The sequence below is a fragment of the Coffea arabica genome, chromosome 5c, assembly GCF_036785885.1.
Source record: "Coffea arabica cultivar ET-39 chromosome 5c, Coffea Arabica ET-39 HiFi, whole genome shotgun sequence".
In the NCBI taxonomy this organism is placed as follows: Eukaryota; Viridiplantae; Streptophyta; class Magnoliopsida; order Gentianales; family Rubiaceae; genus Coffea; species Coffea arabica.
This window is the reverse complement of record NC_092319.1, coordinates 5,449,696-5,473,403: the sequence shown is the minus strand read 5'-3', so window position 1 is coordinate 5,473,403 and position 23,708 is coordinate 5,449,696. Positions and strand designations below refer to the sequence as shown.

Below are 23,708 nucleotides of genomic sequence, written 5' to 3'. Positions count from 1 at the left end.
ATAACTCATAACATTTTACCCAAAGCCGGAAGTATCACTTCCATTAGTGCATTAGAAAGAGTTATATTGTGGCATATGTTACACAAACAACCCGTCAACATAGCCAATTTGATCATTGCAACAATGCTCAACAGGATTAGGAAGATTAAGAGCAGGGAGAATAAGAGAACACATCTCCCATTTGGTATGTTGCTGACCAGGCTCTTTAGGCGCTTTAATGTGCCATTCTTGGCTGACCATGTTGACAGAGGATTTTACGCCCAAAATATGGGAGTATCGTACTTCAAAAAACTGGCATTCAAAGCTGAAGATGGTGGTTGGATGTGGAAGAAATCCTATACCTCTGATGCTGTCATTGGTGAGACTGGGGACGCGAATAGAAAAGTTGAAGAAATAAATAAGATGGATAAGGGGGGGAAGTGTGCTGGGGTCGAGGTGGGGCCGGTTGTGGGGGAAAAGGCACACCTTCAAGATGTTGTCATACTGTCTGAACAAACCAGAAAAGGGGCAAGTGTATGTGACAAAGTTATTTTACTCCTTTTTGTTTCTTCTTCTCGATGGCAACACAGGAGCATAACCCAATATTTGTATGACTAGGTTGCGGATAAAGTGACACAAATTTTACAAAGGGTTGGTGCCATCGAAGTGAAGGACTGCGGAATTGAGAAATTGCCATTTCTACGAGATGTAAGACATGCTCTTGCACTCTCATGTAATCCCCTTTTTATATGCTAATACCTTTATTGTCCAGTGTCTACCGCAAGCTTCCGGCGTAGCACCTGATGAATTGAAAGAAGCCGTACGCTTTCATGTCAGAGAACTCGTCCCGCAGATGTATGTTAAAGTGTCGGTATTTTCTTTGGCTAACACTGATCTCGCTTTCATCTGATTATTCTAATCATGTCAATCATTGTTCACAGCTGTGTGAGTACACTAGATAGGCAGCATCTCTTTGATATTACAAGAGAAGAACTGGAGGAAGTGATGCTTCAGGACACACTAATCAGTGACAAAGTAAGTTTTTTATGCGATTGCACAGGCCTACCTTGTTCACTAATCTCGCTAAAAATTGTCCACTCGATGTTGAATGTTTGAATTTGTTCCATTCTGTGAAGGTTGTGACCCAGTACCTTCACTTACTCCAGAAAGAATATAAGCAATTCGTTTTCTTCAATCCTATGTTTTGGGTACGTAACGAAAATTATTGTATGTGCTGTTGTGCCTTGCAAAATGTGGACCTAATACTTGCTTCTCAATCACTTGGTTGTAGCTTAAATGCGTGTTAGACTATCCATGCATATCTCCCGCAACCAAAAAGACATTCGTTGATCAAAGCAATGACGACTATCAGTCAAATCCTGAAAAGGTAAACATTAGCTATCATTCTCGCCTTAACATTCTTATACAATATGAGTAGCAGCTGCATGTTAGTGGAATTGGATTTAGCCTAACATGCCTTAGCTTTTAACACATTCAACATTGCTTGTTGTATGCGATTGCAGATTTTTTTCCCAATCATTTATTCAAATCATTGGTTGCTCATGATTGCACATGTCAAGGACAAACAGGTGTACATTGTTGATTCTATGGACAATTACAAAACCATCTACCAAGGTTTGATGCAATCTGTGGTGAGTATACTCCAAAAGCGTACCTTAGCTTCGTTTCCGAAGAAGGTAACATTTTTCTAACATTCGAAACCTGCTGTATTTATTTCCTTTTTTAGGAATGGATTTTGATGGAAATTTTCCACGAAAATCAACCCTGGACATTTATTCTTGTCAAACACAAACTAAAACAGACAGACGGGGCGAGTTGCGGGGTTTTCACTTTGAAGTTTGCGCAATGTTGGGCAAAGGGGTGTCGGCCAGAATTTGTAAGTGCACACAGTGACAACCCCTTGTGGCAAGCTGACTCTATTGCGTCTGACATTGTTTCTGAATGTATGTACAGCTTGATGTTGTCATTGCTAGAAAATTTATTGCCTGGGAGATCGCTTTGGGTAAACTTGCGGACCCATTCGCTTATGCTGCTTTCCTCATAGAAAATAAACAGGCACATGAGGCTGTAACCAGAGGAGATTTGCAAGATCATGCTACCAAGGATGTGGGCCATCAGGAAACAGGGAACGGTACATTATGTCTCGCCTTTACTGTAATTGGTTCGTTGCATATGAAGGCAATATTAAATGTTAAATTCTTTAGGGCTGTAGCAAATTATTGGTACGAAATTAATCATTGTATAAAGGAAACCATAAAAAGTGTATGTACCTCTGTTCCGATGCATCTCCTTGTGACACCATTGTAATAAATCCTCGGCCCCAGAACTTTGCTTTACACTTTCCATTTCCTCTTGTTTGATTTCTCATTATGACATTCAAATTTGATCTCACATGCACAATCCATGTGCTGAAATGCTGTATGCCTTCATTTTTTCCCCAGCCGAAGGTACAAGGGTGAAAAAAAACCCGCCAGAACTTGCGTCCAGCAATGATTCAAAGAAGAAGCTTCTTATTCTTGATTTGAATGGAGTGCTTCTGGGCAGTGCATTTACAAGGATGACCAGAAATCGGGACTTTAACTTCAGACCACATTGCCGTGAATTTTTGCAGGTCTGTCTGTCATATTTTGAGGTCGCTGTTTGGTCATCAAAGCTAAGGTATCCGCCAACCTATATTTCAATTACTTGATTAACTAGAACGTCCACAAGTTTTTGTGTTGTTCCCTTAATTCAAGACAGTTGTGTTTTCTGCAGCCACAACATTCAACCAGTGTTGGACAGTCTATCCAAAAAAATGAATGAACGTTTGGAGCAGAGACTGTTATTTGTTTGGGTGAGATGTCATTCACAAATTACTTCGATTGTGTGTAGTCAGTCCGTGTGTAAGACTTCTGATAAATCAAAGTCGGGAACAATCAATATTGTGCAGGATCAGTCGCGGTGCACTATGACACAAACCAGGCTTAGGGAAAATCCAGACAAAACGGTGATGTTTAAGGACCTGAAACGTGTGTGGGGAGAATATAAGTCGTACAACAGCTCTAACACGATATTAGTCGATGATTCTCCGTATAAATCCGTCCTTAATTCTGTAAGTGCACCATACGGGAACTGATCGTTATGTTGTATATGTTCCAGTATGCACAAACAACATGATCAGGCCTAACTGTTTCCATATTACTCGTTCTTCAGCCGTACAATGCCATCTTCCCCACCTCTTATACATGTTACACTGTAGAAGACAATTATTTGGGTAAGACCTGGTCTTTTTGGCTTTGAAATGTGGCTTTTGCTACGGAAGAACATCCGTTCAAAGATTGGCCTGACACAAAACTTATTTGCAGATCCTGAAGGAGATTTTGTAGGACACCTGAAGAAATTGGCCCGTGCTGATAATGTACAAGATTTCATTAAGCAAAACCGTTTTGGACAATCACCCGTAACAGAAGGCAGTGTGGATTGGAACTTTTATGTTAATGTTGTCAGCAAGCTTGGACTGCAGAACACAGCAAAGCAAGTGACGCGCAAACGGGAAGCCCCAAACATATATCCTCCGGAGGTATTTAGATGCATTCATGTTCAGGACTATGTTGACAATAGTTCATTTCGTTTTTTTGATAGCTAAAATTGCGTCTGATCATATGCGCAGACCAAGAAAAAAAGGAAAATTTGAAAGCATGAGGAAGATCAGTTTATGGGCCGTTCACTGTACGGAAGCTTCTCCAAACCATTGGAAGGAGAGAACCTATCTTCTGATGGGACACACAGGTTAAAAACTTTTGTGCTTTAGTCAGACACTGGGTCTGTCTAATTCATATATGTTGGTACTACTTTCTTCCCTTCTGTTTTTGTTTGCAAAGGGCCATCGCTGAGTTTTTTTATGCAAATTCTAAAAATGTCGAAGTTGGGAATGACGTATGTTGTATGCAGGTTCCCGAATGCACATGAGGAAAAATTATCAGATAAAATTTGTAATTGCTGTCAAATGCAGGATGCGTCAGCCATATACTTCAGACCACATTGGCATGTAGTAAGTTTAGCCTGTTCTCATTCTAATTGTTTGTTGGCAACTTATCGTCTAAACATTAACAACAATGCAATTCACTAAATCTGCCCGTCTGGTTAACCTCTCGGATACGTGCAATACTAACAGTTGGTCAGGGAGCAATGGTTGACATTAATTCAGCTAGGCTCCTTGCTTTGCGTCTGTACCAAAATAAAGTCCACCAATGGAATCTTCAAACCCAACACGAAGTCTGTATGAGTAATGTATTCCTTTAGCTAACCCCTGGTTGAATATGTACTTCGATAGGGAAAATTAGCTGCTGGACTAGGAGCTTAAGATTGCCTCACTTTTTAATGGGGATGTCTATGCTGCTGACAGGCTTGGACAACTTACAATACATTTCTGGGCCTGTATTGATGCATTCGTTGTACAAATTGGAATACGTTATTGAAGGGATGCACATGACGCAGGCACAGATGTTTCCCATCATGCAAATATATATGTCCATATATTTATAATATATATGTGTATGTAGTAATAATATATTATATAATTATATTTGTTATGTATAATATAGTAATATATACTAAAAATTATACTTATTAATATATAATATTCTCTAGAATTATAAAAAATATTAGTACAATTACACAGTGTATTAAATAAAAATATATTATAATTTTTTATATAAATAAATTAACTAATTCTAAATTTTTTGGGATAATTTCATAAACCAAATAGCGGTCACTTCCGTAATGTATCACTTTCCCATAAAAGGCCAGCTCTTTATTACCTTCCTCCATTATAAGAACAATGCACCCATTTTTCCATTAATAGATTCATTTATCGGATAAAATATATGATAGCTCGTTTTGCAATAAAACCCCAGCTTTTTATGGCTTTTCTCCAATATAACAACAGAGTACCCTTTTCCATAAAACAATTTTTTTATCCAATAAAATTAAAATCAATCAGTAAATTATACTAAAATGTATATTATAATTTTTTATATAAATAAATTAACTAATTCTAAATTTTTTGGGATAATTTCATAAACCAAATAGCGGTCACTTCCGTAATGTATCACTTTCCCATAAAAGGCCAGCTCTTTATTACCTTCCTCCATTATAAGAACAATGCACCCATTTTTCCATTAATAGATTCATTTATCGGATAAAATATATGATAGCTCGTTTTGCAATAAAACCCCAGCTTTTTATGGCTTTTCTCCAATATAACAACAGAGTACCCTTTTCCATAAAACAATTTTTATATCCAATAAAATTAAAATCAATCAGTAAATTATACTAAAATGTATATTATAATTTTTTATATAAATAAATTAACTAATTCTAAATTTTTTGGGATAATTTCATAAACCAAATAGCGGTCACTTCCGTAATGTATCACTTTGCCATAAAAGGCCAGCTCTTTATTACCTTCCTCCATTATAAGAACAATGCACCCATTTTTCCATTAATAGATTCATTTATCGGATAAAATATATGATAACTCGTTTTGCAATAAAACCCCAGCTTTTCATGGCTTTTCTCCAGTATAACAACAGAGTACCCTTTTCCATAAAACAATTTTTTTATCCAATAAAATTAAAATCAATCAGTAAATTATACTAAAATGTATATTATAATTTTTTATATAAATAAATAAACTAATTCTAAATTTTTTGGGATAATTTCATAAACCAAATAGCGGTCACTTCCGTAATGTATCACTTTCCCATAAAAGGCCAGCTCTTTATTACCTTCCTCCATTATAAGAACAATGCACCCATTTTTCCATTAATAGATTCATTTATCGGATAAAATATATGATAACTCGTTTTGCAATAAAACCCCAGCTTTTCATGGCTTTTCTCCAATATAACAACAGAGTTCCCTTTTCCATAAAACAATTTTTTATCCAATAAAATTAAAATCAATCAGTAAATTATACTAAAATATATATTATAATTTTTTATATAAATAAATTAATTAATTCAGCATAAACCAAATAGCGGTCACTTCCGTAATGTATCACTTTCCCATAAAAGACCAGTTTTTTATGACCTTCCTCCATTATAAGAACAATGCACCCATTTTTCCATTAATACATTTATTTATCAATCAGTTCTCTAGTAAAACCCCTTTTCCAATAAAACACCGGCTCTTTATCGATTTCCTCCACTATGAGACAGAGTACCAATATGCCATACTTACTAATTCACTTATCGGATAAAATTTAATTGAACACGGTTTGCAATAAAACACCAGCTATGTATGGCCACTTTATTTGTTCGATAAAATCGGATCGATATTATACTTGAGTGTCATTTACCCGTTACCATAGAATGCAAAGCAAGAAACTAACCTATTGCAGGTTAAAAGTCCGTGTTAAGACAAATTGTTTCGGATACGTCAAGACACCTAATTCATAAACTCTCGCGATACATAACTTTAATTACCACAAATCAAATATTTCAATCTTTTTTCATTTATTTCTAATGACTGCATACCATGGATCACTGTACGCTACTCATAACCACCCACAAATCTTCTCTTAACTCTCGACCACATGAAGATTGTGGTACTCGTTATCCCCATGGCAAGGTCTCCCCGCACCACCACCGGCGAGTTTGCTCGGTTGAACTTTGCTTTCCCTTCCTCTAATGAAACTCATGGATACACACCAACCGCTTGCCTTGCTATGGCAGCTTTTGGACTCTCTCTCTCCGTCTTCTACATTTTAGGCTACGACGACGTCCATCCGACTATGACACCGCCTAAAACATGGCCCTTTCCACAAAATGCCGCTACTTTGTCTCTCTATCTTGCCACCTTCATCGAACCTCAACTTTATTCATCTCCAACCTCCTGTGCGTGTTCGCTTTCCGCATAATTTGATGACGGACAACGTTGGCATCATCCAGAACCAAAGACAGTGCTACTTTGCGCCGCTCCTGCTCCGAATTGTACTGCACCGATAAATTTGTTACTATCTCCATCGTTCGCAACCAATGCAAGCATACACACTTACTGTTACAGCATACGACGCCATTCCTTTTTCCTTACCTGATTCCATTTCCAGCTTCCAATTCCACTTGATAACATATCCATGTACTTCAGCATCAATAACCCACAATCCCACCTGCATTACAAACCATAACCACATTTTTAGACAACCGTTGCTGAACTATGGAAAAAACTTCCAAACCTATGCACATGCAACTTACGCATTCCGTTGCTGTGGACATGTGGCTGCAGCTTTTATTTTGTACAGCCAAAGGCATGACGAATACTGCCCCTCCAAACCATAAGTCAGCGCTGCTTCCAACCTTTCAATCTGACGGCCATACAAGAAAAACATATGCAATTTTAAGTTTACTGCCACCAATTGTAAAGGTGATGGTCGTGTTCATGAAATGTTTGACAAACCAACTTAGTTTACCACTGTCTCCACGGAGCTGCGCCTATTCATTTCCGTTTGCTCGTCTCCTCTCAATGAATCATAAATTAATACTTCTTCGCTTCCCATGTCCACCACACACATATACCAATGCTCATCGTGCCACATTGGCACGAATATCTGAAGCATAGCAGCGGTTAGTTAGTCATCATCATGGCAATCTGTATCTATTCCATTATGCTACATAACAGGGCAGCTGCTCGTACCTTCTCACACTTTTTTATATTACCTCCTACTTTACATTCCTGTAGATATGTACAGTACAGCTCGTCTGCTGATTTGTTGAACTCCAAAATCTCTTGCTACAACACGACAGTAAAATATGACATTTCAATATGAATGTACGTACTCACAAGCCCCCAACTTTGGCCGAACACTTGTACCTGAAACCAAGTTGGCATGAACCACCATCGCATTGACTGATCGTCAGGACGCCTTTGCTGCCGCGCTGTTTTCATCGCACAATAGCAATTGATTATCTGCACCAAACTCAAGTCACATCACTTCGTCCTCCGTGAAACAGTCCACACAACACCACCCAATTTCAATCCCTCGATTTACTCACATCACATGCCATGGGTTTTTCAGGAAGCAACGACCCCATTGCATCCCGACTTGCTGTCTGCCCCTTAATTGACACCAGTACTTCCCTGTCATTACAACAGCGTACATTAATCTTTTCCCTATGTGTATTACGGTTTCATAATCTACAAACTTGATATCATCATTTTCAATGACTCGAGTTAAAACGGCCAGACTAGGTTCGGTCTTCCTCACTAATACAACCAGCAATCACGGTTTCAATGACTCAATCGGTCCTTAGGGTCATTCAGTTAGCCTAAGGCGGTTATGTACTCACCATAAGGGTCATTGAGTTTTCATTGTACTTCCATTCTCAAACTTCTGGAATACTCACCTTTTATTCTATATGCAACCATGTTACCTACCCTTGCTTTTTATATAAAGGTGGCATGATTGACAGCACACAAATTGTAAGTTTTGTGCTCACTTGTAAACCAATTTTAACTGCTTCGAAGATTTTCGTTCCTATGCCCTCTCCCCTATGGGGATAATCATACTACATATTTAGTCAACCTTATAATTGCAAATACTTTTCTGTCCCCTTTCCCATTGCAATTTCAAATAAAGGATAAAACAAAATAGAACTGTTGATTTAACAAATCCATGATCCAGTACATACCCTTGCGACAGCTGAGTGTCAAACAAGAACTTCAGTATTTTTGCTCGTCCCTCACTCAATTTTCCCCCGATAGATGCTAGCCTCGTTTCCTGCTACCACAAAAATATGTCATCTTTCATTGTCTATAATTTCCCATACTTTAGTAATTCTGGAACGTTGGAATACTCACCTTTGCCAATAAAGCAACGATCTTCGTTTGACACTTGTTCATCACACTGCTATCCATCTGTACATAAAACTACAATTTATACTTTACTTTTCTAATGCTACAAATACCTTGGCACAAACCGATCCATACCTTTATTCTTTTACCTTGCCTTCTGTTTTGTTTGTCTTCCCCCACAGGCTTCTCCGTATTGTCCATCCTTAGTCTCTTTCTACTCCTCCACTTTGTAATTTTCGATGCACTCTTTTCACCCATTACAGTACTATTCGTAGTGACTCTATCATTTTCACTCCTGCTTTTGGACCTAACATCTGGCGTTGTAGGACTCAATTTATGTAACTCACTCCCTCTTTTAACATTACCGCGCCAATCGTCCTTCTGCCCACCCTCCACACCAAGTGCCCGGTTTGTTTTGCACACCCTTCCACTTTCATACATGCTCCTCAGCCTTTCAAAACGACATTCAATCATTGCTTCCATTCTACCAATACTATCCTTCACATCTTTATTACCACATTCAATTTCAATCAGTCTTCTATCAATGTCTTCTCTACAGCTTATGTTATTGTAAAACTGCACATTGCCCTGTCACTACAACCCTTCAGTTTTGTACTACTAGTAACGTCACAAAATGCAGATTGCAATTTCAACAACAATTCACACGAAAGGATTTTACATTACCTGTTCCCCCTCAAATATGTGATTCCTCCTCAATATTCGCACGCTTTCATTAATCTCGTACCTTCCCCAAAATCTTAGCCTCGGCCCTCTCGGCTGGAACTTGCGAAACTCGTCCTCACCCTCGATATAGAATCGTTCCAGATAGTAAATCTGCACGGACAAAAACGCCTACCATCATTTACGGGTCTTTTCTATCAAAGTTTAATTTCATTATTCCAGTAATTCCTATCTCTAATACAAAATGGTGCGTCTTTCTTATACCATCAAGAAAAGTGCACATCCCGCTATTCCGTTGCCGTCTCTATCACGGATGCTCTTCACCAAATTGTCAAGTATGAATTTCGACCAGTTCAAATTTTCCATATTCTCCTCTGTAGCCACTACAGCCACCAGAGCCCGGCTCACTTTGTCATCCAAACTTGGTGCTAACAACCTACCAACAACAAACAATACGAACTTCACTTTGAATTCTAAGCCTTCGTTATGCAAACTACATATACTGTGCCTCAATTCCTCCACTACAATTTCACCGCTATTTATTCTGATATTCAATTCTCTTTCCAACTCTGTATCCATCTCTTGCCTTCGCTTTTCGCTTTCAATATCTTTCCCACGGCTGCTCAAACCAAGTACACATTCCACATCCTCCGCTGTCACCTGTAGACAGTACCCATGAACGTTCAGTGTCCTCCGATCTACATCAAAGTTATCCACCAGCCACTTCAACATCTCTTCGTCAACCTCTACTCCCTTCACATTCAAAATTGACCCGAATCCAAACTCTCTGACAGCCTGCCGCTGCTCATCCGAGATCCAATCCACCATATTCTTCACGGAATGAGTTGAGTGGCTTACCATTGTTTCCGCCGTCCGACGAATGGCCTTCCTTTCACTGCTGCAACGTTTATAATTCGAAGGTGTTCCACTCTCATGCATCAGCGATACTACCATTGTTTCCGCCGTCCGACGAATGGCCTTCCGTTCACTGCTGCAACTTTTAAAATTCGAAGGTGTTCCACTCTGATGCATCGGCGATACTACATTTTCGCTTTCTCCTTCACTGTCCCACTGCATCTCCGAAGCATCTATTTCCGCCGCCAGCTCCATAACAAATCCCTATCTTCTGCTATTCCTCCTGCTCAGGTTTTGGCGCTTTTTCCTTTCTAATACGCCTGCACTCTTTAGCTTATCCAGTAAGCTTCGCGCCTTTTTTCCATGCCGTACTTTCGCGTACAAACCCTCACTTTCCCGGTTGCTTAATTTCGGCCCCTCCACATTTGACATGCCCGGCTGGAGTCCTCTTCAACCCCCAATAGATCTTCCGGTTGCACGTCACAAAAGCCCTTTCCACGTGCCCGCCCAACACACTTCCCCTACCGTTTGTGGCCAAAAATGCTTGAATGTCTTTTCCGTTAACTTTCCACACCTCTGTTTTGACATGTAAACATACCGCAGCAACATCCCGGGAAATCGTCCGTTGCACGTTTGATTGTTTGCAAGTATGGGAGAAGCATTCAAAGAAGAATGAAATTGAAATGTCAGCCACTTGCTATCAACCATATAATGTTCGGATGCCGTGAGGAAAAAGAATTCCACATTTCACTTTCAGGAGGACTTGTACTTGTTGCATAGAAAAATTCATCCCCTAACTCCAGACCCTCCAATTTCCCCGGCGGGCTCCATTTTTTGCCTGATTTCAGTTTTTTTTTTTTTTGTAACATAAATTGGAAAACCCAAGCGCCCTATTCCTTTATAGACGATACCAATTGCACCCAAGGAAAGATGACTAAACTTCCAACATAAAGTTCAAATTCAAAAGGTAAAAAAATATATAATAATAAAGAGTTCAAGGTCTATTTTCAAAAAACATGAAATTTCGATAAATTAATAGACTTCATTTCAAGTGATACACGTTTCTAGTCTAAGTTGAAGTTATATGTGAATAGTTTTGCTTACGAAAATCTTTGTTATATTCATTGAGAAATTTTGCTTCCTTGTTTTTGTTCTGTTACAAGTTTAGCATATCTAGCAACAATCGATATATTGCATTACAAATAGTAATTTACACTACCAGTTTGTGTTCATTTAGGCCATAAATGACTCTTTATGACGTTCTCTCTTTTTTCACAGTGTGCTTTTAATTAATTACCTTTTTGCTATAGTTAATGTTTGTTCTCATATCTCATCACAGAGAGATGCTTTGGCAGGAAACAAAGATCAGCCTAAAGTTGCTTCCAACGCTGTCTCCAAAGGCCTAATGAAGAGGTGTACTAAAGAATCCTAAAATCCTAGAGTCTCTTCCAACCCTTTTCTAGTTTATCTATAAGGAGGTCTACTGCACAATTCATGTTCAATATTATGTCAGATGTCACTTCCTTTTTTAAGTGCTTTTAACAAACTAGGAGAGGATCGCGCGGTGTTTAATTGTAGAGTCTGTTCGATGATGCCCAATACTGTATAATAAAAGATAAATAACATAAAAGTTACATTGAAATTGGCTCTATGAATGTAAATTTCAATCTTGTCCAAAGGAAATAAGACATAGAACTAAAGTTATATTGATCCAAAAGTACATTAGTAATGTAAATATCAATCACGTTTGGAGGAAACAAGATAAACAATAAAAAGTTACATTGATCCAAAAGTACTCTAGTACCTATACTTTGAACAGCTAACTATACTCTTGTTTCGTAGTGCTTTTTGGACACCTTAAATTCTCAAATAACTTCTTCAGCCATAAGGTTTTCACCACAAAATACTCCAATATCAACATGCAATCAACAATACTCCTCCAATGAAACTAAGAGACTAAACTTCGCCTGTAATCCTTAGTTCTGATCAAGTCAGATACAAGAAGAAAAAGAACTTTCAGAGAACATTGTGCAAGTTTCTAGTCTGGGGAATTGAAAAGTTAAAACATATATGACATAAATGTAGAAAGCAATTACGGAGAACCAGCAAAAAAAATCCCAGGGGGAAAAAGGAACAGTTAAAATTCATTAAAAAAAAAATAGCTGACAAAACCAGAAAAAAGGGAAAGGGAAAAGAATTCAGATTTTGATCAAAGCAAAATTATTATCAGAATCTGCTAATGGCAGTCAAGCATTATCCTACATCCATGATAATCCCATCAAATGAGAACTTATTAAAACAAACCACTATGATTGCATACTATATCCAAACAAATTGCCATTTAGGCATTTGATTTGTCTCCAACAATTTCAGCCATGGTTAATAATCTTCTATGCCAAGCATCATTGTATGCCTTGAATATCAAGAAAATGAGAAGACAACAAATTCAGAAAATGTGAAAGAAAAGAAAAAATGAACTACATGAAGAAGATTTTTCACATTTAGCTATTTATGAAAGAACAACAAAATTTAAAAGAATTGAAAAATCTGCTTTCACTGTGTATGTTGACAAAATTATATATCTTAGATTAAATAATCAAATCTAAACATGCTACCTCTTGCTGTTCAATTCGAACCCATTTTGAGTGGCATAAATAAATCTTAAAGCTTTTAGCAAAATTACCATCACTAATGCTTCAAGCTTCATCACGATCCACTTGAATTAACCTAAAAAGGAATAATATTAAATAGGTTAGTCGAGCAAAAACACAACTTGAAAGATACGGAATCTAACAGCTAGCAAATAAGCAGCAAACAAACGAAATGGACGCACAAAATAAGTAACAAAAGGTAGTTCAGCATGGAATGCAAGGCTGCTTGTAATTTCTATCCTTCAGTTGTAATAGTACAGGACCCGGAGCTGAATAACTCCTTGTTAACCCAACATAGTCATCCAAAAAATTTCGGAAAGAAGTAAATAAGCTTCCACAATTCAAAGCCAAAGAAGTGAGACTGTGAGACTCAAACAAGATGCAACCAACGACATAGCAGAAAATAAAAGTGATAGAGACAGAATCTAAATAGCAAAATATAAAAGAAAGAGGGAAGAGAGGAGAACCAGAAACACTAACCTGTTTGGCTGCAAAAAAAGCGATGGGGCAGAATCAAAGAAGAGTAGGCGATACCACGATAAAATTGAGCATACAAAAGCTAATAGCAAAAAGAAACAGAACAAGAAAAAATAAATCCGTGTTAATAGACCAAGTGCAATGAAAAAATTAAAGGGATTAAACTGGTGCGGGAGAAAAGAAAGAAACCGTTCTTGAAAAAAGAAGGCAATAACTAAGTAAAATGACAAAGCAATAAGAAAAAATAAGTAAAATAAGAAGGCAATAAGCTAATTATTTTTTGGAAAAAAGCTCAACAGGTGCAGAGAGACTAAGTAAAACGATCTTGGAGCAAGACGCTCACCAGTAAAACAGCAGCAATAGCAACTTTGCAAGCTGAAACAAAGCCAGAAAATTAGCAATGAAAAAGTCAAAAAGAAGCAAGAGCAAGAGAAGAAGCAAGTTGATAGCTAACCTTTGTTCTGTCCAGCGAAAAAGCAACCGAAAGGGATTAGAAGGAAAAATGCTGCAGCTGCAGATCGACCACCGATCATGATGGTAAGCCGCCAAGGTCCTGCTAGGACAAACCAGGCAATGCTAACAACCATCGTACAAAGGGAAAACATAGAATTATCCCTAAACAGAGCAATGCTGAAAGATGATGTTTAGCAGAAGGCAACAGTGATGGCTACTCCATTTTTACAAACATGACCATGAGTAAGAGACAAAAAGAAAGAGAAATTGAGCAAATCGAAAGATAGAGGCTGGGTAGTATAGTAAAATAGAGGTCCCAACTTTCCCATCAAATACAACTCCCCACCAAATGAAAGTAATCGGAAGTGACGGCTGAGGATGCATTTGATTAAGATGCGCAGAAAGCAGATTAAAAAATCGATGCAAGCAACGGAAGAGTGTAACTTTCCAGACAAATATACGAAAGAAGATTTTGTTCAGGAAAAAAGATATTAATAGAGAGGCATTTTTTTTTAACAGTTAAAAATGCAGGCCAACTAATTAATCATTAACAATAACAAATAAAAAGTGACGAGGAAAAACCAACAATTAAACATAATTTTGTTGGACAATAGAACAAATAGAACGCGTTATTAATTAACTGCTGACAATTAACAGTGAGAAATTGATAGGTAAATATGAGTGTCAAGAGAAAAAGCAGTTGCACTTTTTTGCTAATCCAACATATTGGGTCTAATCAGGCAATAAATAATTGTTAACAATCAATTGTAAAAAATGATAATTATTATTTGTTTTGGAAAAAAGGTTTTTTTTTTTTTTGCTAACAATTGAAGGAATCGCTAATTAAACACGATCCATTGGATGACCAAAATGAAAGACATTATTAAATAGCCATTAACAATTAATTACAAAGTATTGATAAATAGATGCAGTTTGGTGGAAGGAAAAAAGGGCCATTTTTTTGTTAACACGATCCATTGGAGTAAAAAAAAGAGCGGCCAAATAAATAATGAATCATCAAGAGAAAAAGAAAAGTGAAATTACTAATTAACTAACGAAGCATTAATGGCAAAAGGGCATCTATTCGATAAAATTTAAAAAAAATTGATGATCAAAAAATTTTTTTTGGAACAAAAAAAAGGCCTTTTTTTGGCTAATAGCTGCAAGGAAGCACTAATTAAACACGATTTATTGGATGACCAAAAAAAGGCACTATTAAGTAGCTATTAACAATTCATTTGTGGGAAAAAAAAGTAGCTATTAACAATTAAGCGCAAAGTGTCGGTAAATACATGCAATTGGGTGGAGGAGGAAAAAAGGACATTTTTTATTCATACGATCCGCCTGAGCATAAAAAAGAAGCGACTAACGAACAAACCATTAATTGGGAAAAAAAATGAAAGTATTAATTAACTAATGAAACTTTAATGACAAAAAGGGCATTTTTTTCGATAGCATCCATTAAACAAAAAAGGTGATAATTAATTTTTTTTCTGGCAAAAAAGGCCTTTTTTTTTCCCTAACAACTGCAAGAAATTGCTAATTAGACGCGATCCATTGGATGACAAAAAAAAAAGCATTATTAAGCAGCCAGCAATAATTAATTGCAAAGTATTAGTAAATAGATGCAATTTGGCGGAAGACTAAAAACGGCCAACGAAAAAAGAGGGCATTTTTTCGATAGCAATCTAAAAAAAAAACTTAACACCGCATTAACATATAACCAATCAAAAACAAAACAATTCAAGTGAGCATAGAAAAAAAAAACGTTAGGGAAGGAAAAAAGAATGCCAAATTTCATCACAATTGACCAATTAAAAATCGCCACATCAAACAATTAGGAGGACTACCACCAATCGACGAATCAAAGGATGACAACTCATCAAATTGGAATCAATTGGAGGACTATCACCAATTGACCAATGGGAGAGCGCCACATCAGCAATTGAGTTCAATTTGAGGGAATGGCATTCACACATTGAACTATATATGTTAACTAGGAGGAGATCATCGCGCGATGCGCGATGGATGAATGGAATTATGCCCACTAATGCCTAATGTGTTTTTGAAATATTGTAATGCCGATGAATTAAAATAATAAAGATGTATTCCGGGTTGTGTTTTGAATAAGTATATGGGTAATTAAAATTTGAGGAAAAATAATAAGAAGATTGGAAAATGTGTAATGTAATGTGTTTAATAGTGCAATATGGAAATGCAGTGATGATTAGTAGGTGTGAAAGTGGTGATGATTAGTAGTGTAATATGTTCAATAAAAGTTGAATCCTTGATATAGCGAGCTCTCACAATAACATAGCTATATCTTGAGATGTAGAACTCATATGACCATGACTCTTGAGGATTGTGTAACTTGTGGATGTCTAGAGAGACCTATAGTTGTTTGAGAAGATGCAATGCAAATGATAAATGTAAACAAAAGGTTGGTAGGTGCCAAAATCTATTAATAATTTATAAATAAAGTTGAATATTAGATAAGCATTTGTATGTAACGGAACACAATACATTATATTGTCCTTAATATTGGCAATTACTGAAGCCTCATTTGGATTCTGAGATTTTCCAGAATAATTTTAAAAATTGTTTTGATGCATTTTCAAATCATTGCGCATCTGTGGGATTATATCGGTCGTATTGCAATTATGCCTACGGTGATCGAACCATCTCCAAATATTGAAAACATATATATGCAAGCAGTAGTGAATCACAATTGGTATGAGATGGAGCACATGCTGTATAGCCACAACCTTGTATGTAACAAAATCAACCATAAATTCAGCTTTGGTATATTTGTTGGAACCATAGCTTTGCACTGTACAAAATTAAGGATGTTGTCATCTAATACCGTGATAAATTGTTGAAGCCAAACACTTCCTAATTGGAGAAAAACACAATTCAGTTGAAAGCAATAAAGCTATCATAGAAAAAAAATTTACGAGAAAGGAATTATTGAATAAGTAAAGAGGCCAATTGATCTCTAGACAATTGTTGATGTTCCCATAAATATATTTATACATGTATAATTTTGGATGATTACTAATCATCACCGGGGCAAGATTTATAAAAAAAAAAGGAAATTCAAACTGTCAAATGCACACTATTCGTGGTTGGAAAGATCTGATCTTGCGTCTTGATCATGCCAGTATAGGAGAAAAGCGAAAAAGCAGTCATCTCAAGTAGATAATCAACTTTTCGCACTCTTCATCCTAGAAATTCAGCCGCTAATTCTGTCAGAAGTACTACATCATCACAAGTGATTATTTACAACAAGATCAATAAAAAGAATGTTAGGAGCAATTTGGAAATTTGAAATGTGACAATATTGTAAAACAGGTACACTGGAGTCATCTAACTGGTTTTCATCATTTTATAAGAACAAGGGTATGCGATGACTTAAAATTCAAAAATTCAAATTAAAACAGATTTCTAATAAAAACATAAAAATGTAATCCCCTAACAAGTTGTTCACGTTAACTGTTTAAACAACCAGCCAAATAGAAAGCTGAAACTCCCGTGAATTATATGAGGCTATACCACTTACAAGTATAATGTTGCAGATTTAATATTGAAGGCCACCCTACTATTATGAGGTGAATCATTTTATGTTGTCAACTTACAATGAATCGACTCTAAACATTTCAAGCTGATGTAATCTAAAACGCAAACTTTAAGAAAGGTAAAAAAATTACTTAACCCCGCGTACCAAAATCAACCATTTTTTAGAAAATTTTCTTTTGATTACTAATATTCGAATAAAATGCTAGGTCCTAATGAATGCTATACTGAAACTATTGTCAAATTTCAGCCCAATCCATAATATTCGAACAAAATGCTAGGTCCTAATCAATGCTATACTGAACAATAGTTTGTCAAATTCCAACTATTGCCAATCTCATTTCTCACCACAAATTCAATCTTGAAAGTTCTATTAACATACTAAACCACCTTTCCTATATGGGAAAACCAACCCAGATACAAAATAAAAAAAAAATTTCTTTTGCGGCAAGACTTCACACTGAGTTGATAGAGCATCTTACCTTCATGGAACTTGTATGCAAAATTCAACAACGTTAAGCAAAAGTAGCAGTCTTCGATACCCCTTTATGTCAACATAATGCAAACCATAAAAATGGTTTTACCTGGGAGCAGAATGTTAAAAGACATAAGAGCGTCGGCATAAAAACCTTAATTTACTGTTTGTTTCTTAATGACTATACCAACAAAATTATAAACAATAATATTTTCCAATCATATCAGAGTTACCATTTTGGAAAATGATCAATGGTTCTCAAAAAGACAGAACAAAGGATCTTCTATATTTGCACTTGTCAAACCAGAAAATACATTATTCACATAATTTAATACATTATTCGAGAAGAAGAAAGAGATGTAAATTTTTAAAGCCAATGTCACCATTGAATTTGAGAATAAGAAGCAAAAACACCAAAAACATGAGAATTTTGATACATTGATGACCACTTAACTCCTTTTTTATCTCAATCAACTTCCAGTGATTCTAGAATTCTACTGATTTAAAAAACATTGAAATGACATATAAATAATTTTAAAAAATAATACAATGATGAAACTAATAATAAAGGACAAAGTACAAAATATGACTACTGAAGTATCCAATCATGAACAAGCTAATGGAAAACTTTTAAGGGAACAACGTTTATGATAATTAGTTGTCCTTTTTCTTCTCCAAATTTTCCTGCAATGCAAAACGTAAAACCAAGCTTTGATGTTACAAGCTGTAGCCCTTGTTCACTGCACGATAACCCAATTAAATGCAATTGCGAGGCTCACTTTGTTCCTTTTTATTTCTTCTTTTCCTTTTTTACTTCCTAAGAAAATATCAACCAGTTCACATGGGAGTGAAAAATAATCATAATAAGTTCAAAATGGCCCCAATTATAAAATACTGTATGAAGTTTTTTCAAAAATTTAGAAGAGGAAATGCGAATCATAGTTTAAGTGAGGAAACACTGAGTATGTTTAATATGTCGAGTCATTCCCATCCAAATCACTGATTTTCCTATTTATATCAATTCGAAGAGATCGAACAACATACCAACAGATTAGTATATTGATTCAATTCATCCATTTCCTCCTTTTGGCCGTCACAAAGTAAAAATAACAACTAATTCAATGGAGCATCTTCAACCAAATAAATGTATTATTTACAAACAATGGAGCCTCATTGACATCAATACCAAACTACTAACTTTAAGAAATTGCTTCCTATGTGGTGGATTTTTTCAAAGGTGTCAGTCACCACAGCTTCAGAAAAATATACTCTGTGTCCAAAAATTGTATGTCATAGAAAAATTGTTTCGCATTAAACTGTTGCAAGTTTCAACCACGAAAACTTTCTCCAGGAAAAGTAATGTGCACGAGAAATTCTACCACTGGTGCAAAATTCCCCACATCATATCAAAGTAAAGAGTGAGAAATCAATGCTTAAATCAATGGAAGAATAGTATTTCAGATCTCTGGATTATTAATCGAAAGATTAACAAATCTTAGCAGGAAAAATGTCTTTCTTTTTTAAATAAAGGAAACTGTAAAACTTTAGGGAAATATTGGAGCTTACCAATTAAGATGATTTCTGTGTCTCATGCGTTTAGTAGCTTCATATCCAGACCAATTCTAACAAGGGAAAAAAATCAATTAGAATCATATAATTGAAAAAAGGAAAGAGAAGAAAGGGAAAAGGGGGGAAGGGGGAAACCGGAGGGAAAAACAGAGAAAAAAGGACCAAATAAAAAACAACAAAAAGGAACAAAGGAACAAAGAAATGAAAAGAAAAATGGAAGGGGAGAGGAGAGGAGCTCTGGAGAGCAACGAAGTGGCAGAGATGAATAAACTTTTGACTTGAAATATATAAAAAAAAAACATAAATTAGGAACAAAAAGAAACCAGGAAAAATTTCTTATAAAGGCATTAGATCGGGAAAAGTTCCAAAAAAATTTCTCAAATTTGTTAAATCCTTTTTAACACTTTTTGGCCAAGAGCAAAATTGAGATACAAATATGGCAAGAGAAGGAAGAATACCAGGCAAAAGAAAGGGGGGAAAAAGAGCAAAACTAACAACGTGTTTTAGAACACAATTTTAAAAAAAGGAAAAAAAATCTTACAGAGTCTCACAAGAATGTTGGAAGAGATTCCAAAATTTTCACCTGCAATATCACAAATAAATACGAATTAGATTAGATCAGGCAACTAAACCTAAAAAGAAAAATAGAAGGCTAGAGAAATCAGGGAGGGAAAGAAAAAAAATACCAACCATATGTTTTGGTCCTGATGTTGCCGGTCATGGAGAAGAAGAGAGCTAGAAGGGCTCTGGGGTGGTTGATGAAAATGAAGAAGAAAAGAGAGAGATGGTCTCAGAGAGAGAGAGAGAGAGAGAGAGAGGAGAATAGCGGAGAACAGCGATGAACAAAGGAGAAAGAGAACCTTGTAAATTATGATGCATCGAGCCATGTGCTAGTCCCATCCTCGACAGAATGCGTCAGAAAGAAAGAAAACCAATGCAACAATCAGCAGGCGTCCAATTCTAACACGGGCTGGACGACCATCAATTCGGAATTCCCACGGGCCGGACGACCACCAATCAACCAATGCAAGCAAGCCACGTCAGCAATTAAAGCCCAATTGAAAACAATGGCATTCCCCAATAGACTAGATATGTTAAAGAAGTCCGTGCATGGACTTGTTTAAGGGCGGTGACAGGTGATCGATGCCTGTGCAATAATAAAAATAAACTTAATTACCAATTAAAATAATCAAAACCCGATTCCAAGTACTGGAGTAGGGACTCTAGGTGTGCAATGGGTTACTTGATTCACCATGTTCCCGAAGAGTTTGCTTGATCCAATATACTCGAATGGGATGGCTTTTTCACAAATAATTATTAATTTGTAAATATGGCAAGTGGGGTCGTATTCTCAGGGATTGGGGATATTTGTCTCTTTTTAATGTTCAAAGTAACAATGGGGGATTTTTTTATAGCAATGGCAATAAGTAAATGGTTCGAATAAAAATAAATAGCTAACAAAAGATTAAATGACGAATTACTAAAATCAGAGTAATAATAACTAAAGGTCTAGCCGAGAAATAACTTCAACAATGGTTTACCTAATTGATCATCGATGCAAAGGCAATTCCAATTATTTACTAATAAATAGGTTATAACTGTCAAACAAGCGATGACAGTCAACCCCTCCTTACTGTGTCGGTGATTAAGGTACACCCGTTAATCACTGCTCTAATTGAGAAATAATTTTAGGTACGCCCGTAAGATTTAATTCCTCAATTACCTTACGTATTAGAGGAGCTCTATTCTAACCAAATAACGCATTACCAAGGTTATTTTAGGTTAACCCGCGTATTTCCCTGACACAAATCTAATCATGCCAGTCGTCACTATTTTGTGGCAATTAAACCATTACGGATTTAATACCCCAGTTGACAATGGATTATTAAATCAACTCATTATCCGGATCCAAGACAATCAATTAATTAAATAACCATAAGCACTACAATCAGGAAATATGTAAGTACCAATAAATAAATAAAAAAGATAAAATTAAATCGATCTCATAATTTTTAAACGAACCAAAGCATCTGTTGTTCCTTGACTAAACAAAGAGATTAGTTCATCTCCGTTGAGGAAAACCCATGCAAAATTGCAGAATTAATTGTTGCATACATCGTTCCTCAATGCGATGAAGAGAACCGATTCAATTAAGAATAAATAAAAGAACAGCTAAGGCCAAATAATGACTAATTGTTTTTCGCTTCCTTCGTGTGGCCTCTCCTGGCCTAATAAAAATAACTACTTAGACTAAAAACAGGTCTCCTAATTGGGATTGTCCATCCCTCATACTACGGAAAGAAAAGAAGTATGAATTAGCCGAGGCTAGCTTTCTCCCTACTTTTTTGCTTGTGGCGGCTGGCTCTCCCAAGGTTCCCTGGAGTCCTCCTCACAATTGACCTCTATCTCCTCTTTAACCGCGGCCAACAAACTAGGAGATTTCCTAGTTGACACATTTTTTATTTGTACTGAACTACCTTTGTCTGTTCAAATCATATTTGGTAAATTTTCGCCTTTTTATCACATTTTGCTCCAAATTCCTGTAATAAGCACAAATGCCAAAAGTAAATAGAATCTGACAATTAATTCACATTGGGTCAGATAATAGGAAAAATTAATTATAAAATAAATAATAAAATTACAACCTATCAGTGGCTTGATATCATTTTGTGAATAGTATGCATGAAATAATACTGTTTAAACTAGATGTATTGAAATGCTGCCAAACAAATACCATTTAGATTAGATGGATGGTTGTCACATGAAGAAAATTGGCCCCAGACAAGTTTCAACTTTCAATATATTGCCCATGGTCTGTTTTTTGTTAACTGATATATCTATAGGCATTTCTTTTCCAAAAAAAAAAAAAAAAAGATTGTCTATTAACTATTGGAGTTAATTTCAGAAAATGATAATTAATTTGAAAGATTGGGCTTTTGAAACTTATTCTCATAGAGTAGATTACACAATCAAAAGAATGTGTTGTTTGTTTAAAAGATGCATTTACGAAACACATTTTATAAGTAGGAATAGTACGGATGCGATTAGGAAGGAATAAAACGAAAGTGTTTCCACAGACCAAACATGCTAAAATGTGCTTTCTAAATTTTATTTCTGTTTGTCCTTTTTTTTATTTTTAATCACAATAAACTCCCTTAATGTTTTGCCCACTTATCGATTTTGTCCCTTGTGGTTTTGTTTATAATATTTTCCCCTTCAACCATTACGAACTTACTGCCATTTAATGTACAACATTAAGAATATCTGTAAATTCTTCATCACGCCAGTAAATGGTTAGTGTACTCTGCTTGGCTAAGAATAGGATGTGACTTCATTCAATTCTCTATCCTTCAAAACAAGAAGTTGGTGTGTTAGGAGTAAGTTAAGTGTGTATGGTAGTACTAAAAACAATAGTAGAAAAATTATTCTGGAGATTTGTGAGTTTGGTTTGACTCTCTATTGATGCAAGAAATGTACTGCAACAATTATAAGGGCAGCTATGAACATCGTCTGGCATTTCTTAGTTTCTTTTGCATTTTTTTTTTAATTTAAGGGGAGATTCCAAAAGGGAAAAAGGGAAGGACTTAACAGTTGAACCAAGAACTTTACAATTACTTAACTAATGTCCCTACTAGTTAAGTTAAATCTTGAAAATCTGTATTTCTTAGCTGAGGAAGTAGAACTTTGAGTGCTCGATGATGTTATGCATAACCTTATTGTAAAAGCAACTTTGTAGTACTTGAGCAAATATGATCAATAGCCTGTCATGTAAACAGAGCAAATTGGATGTATCCATTTTTCTACTTTCACAACGATGATTTAGTAGCATTGTTGTTGGCTATGTAGTTGTTAATAATCTCCAGAACCAATCAATCTCAGTCTTCAAACTGTGCATAGTAAAATATCCATTTTTATACTTTCACAAAGCGATAGTATAAATTGCTCTCAGTCTTGACTTCCATAATGTTGCAACAAATGAGAAAAAAATGAGATCCAAATGAAACTGAAAAGACATTATTTGATAGTAGCACGTGCAATGGGCGTGTTAGTCATGAGAAGAACATGTAGTAGATGTTCAAGATCATGTAATTTAATAAAGAACGAAATTTATATATGGACTTGTCCTGTTAAACTTTAATTCC

General features: G+C 36.0%; 1 long non-coding RNA gene across 3 annotated transcripts; it reads right to left on the bottom strand.

The window, feature by feature from the left end:
• Positions 1-16,898: 16,898 nt before the first annotated feature.
• LOC113690061 (uncharacterized) lies at positions 16,899-20,545 on the bottom strand. Of its 3 annotated transcripts, none has more exons than XR_003448311.2 (5): positions 20,257-20,545; positions 20,108-20,149; positions 19,564-19,619; positions 18,005-18,106; positions 16,899-17,194 (listed from the first exon to the last, which is right to left on the bottom strand). It is a non-coding gene; the product is annotated as an uncharacterized lncRNA (long non-coding RNA). The 3 variants fall into 3 exon arrangements; XR_003448310.2 differs by having other exon boundaries at positions 16,899-17,206; positions 20,257-20,544; XR_011814952.1 differs by having other exon boundaries at positions 16,899-18,106; positions 20,257-20,486.
• Between the last annotated feature and the right edge of the window lie 3,163 nt (positions 20,546-23,708).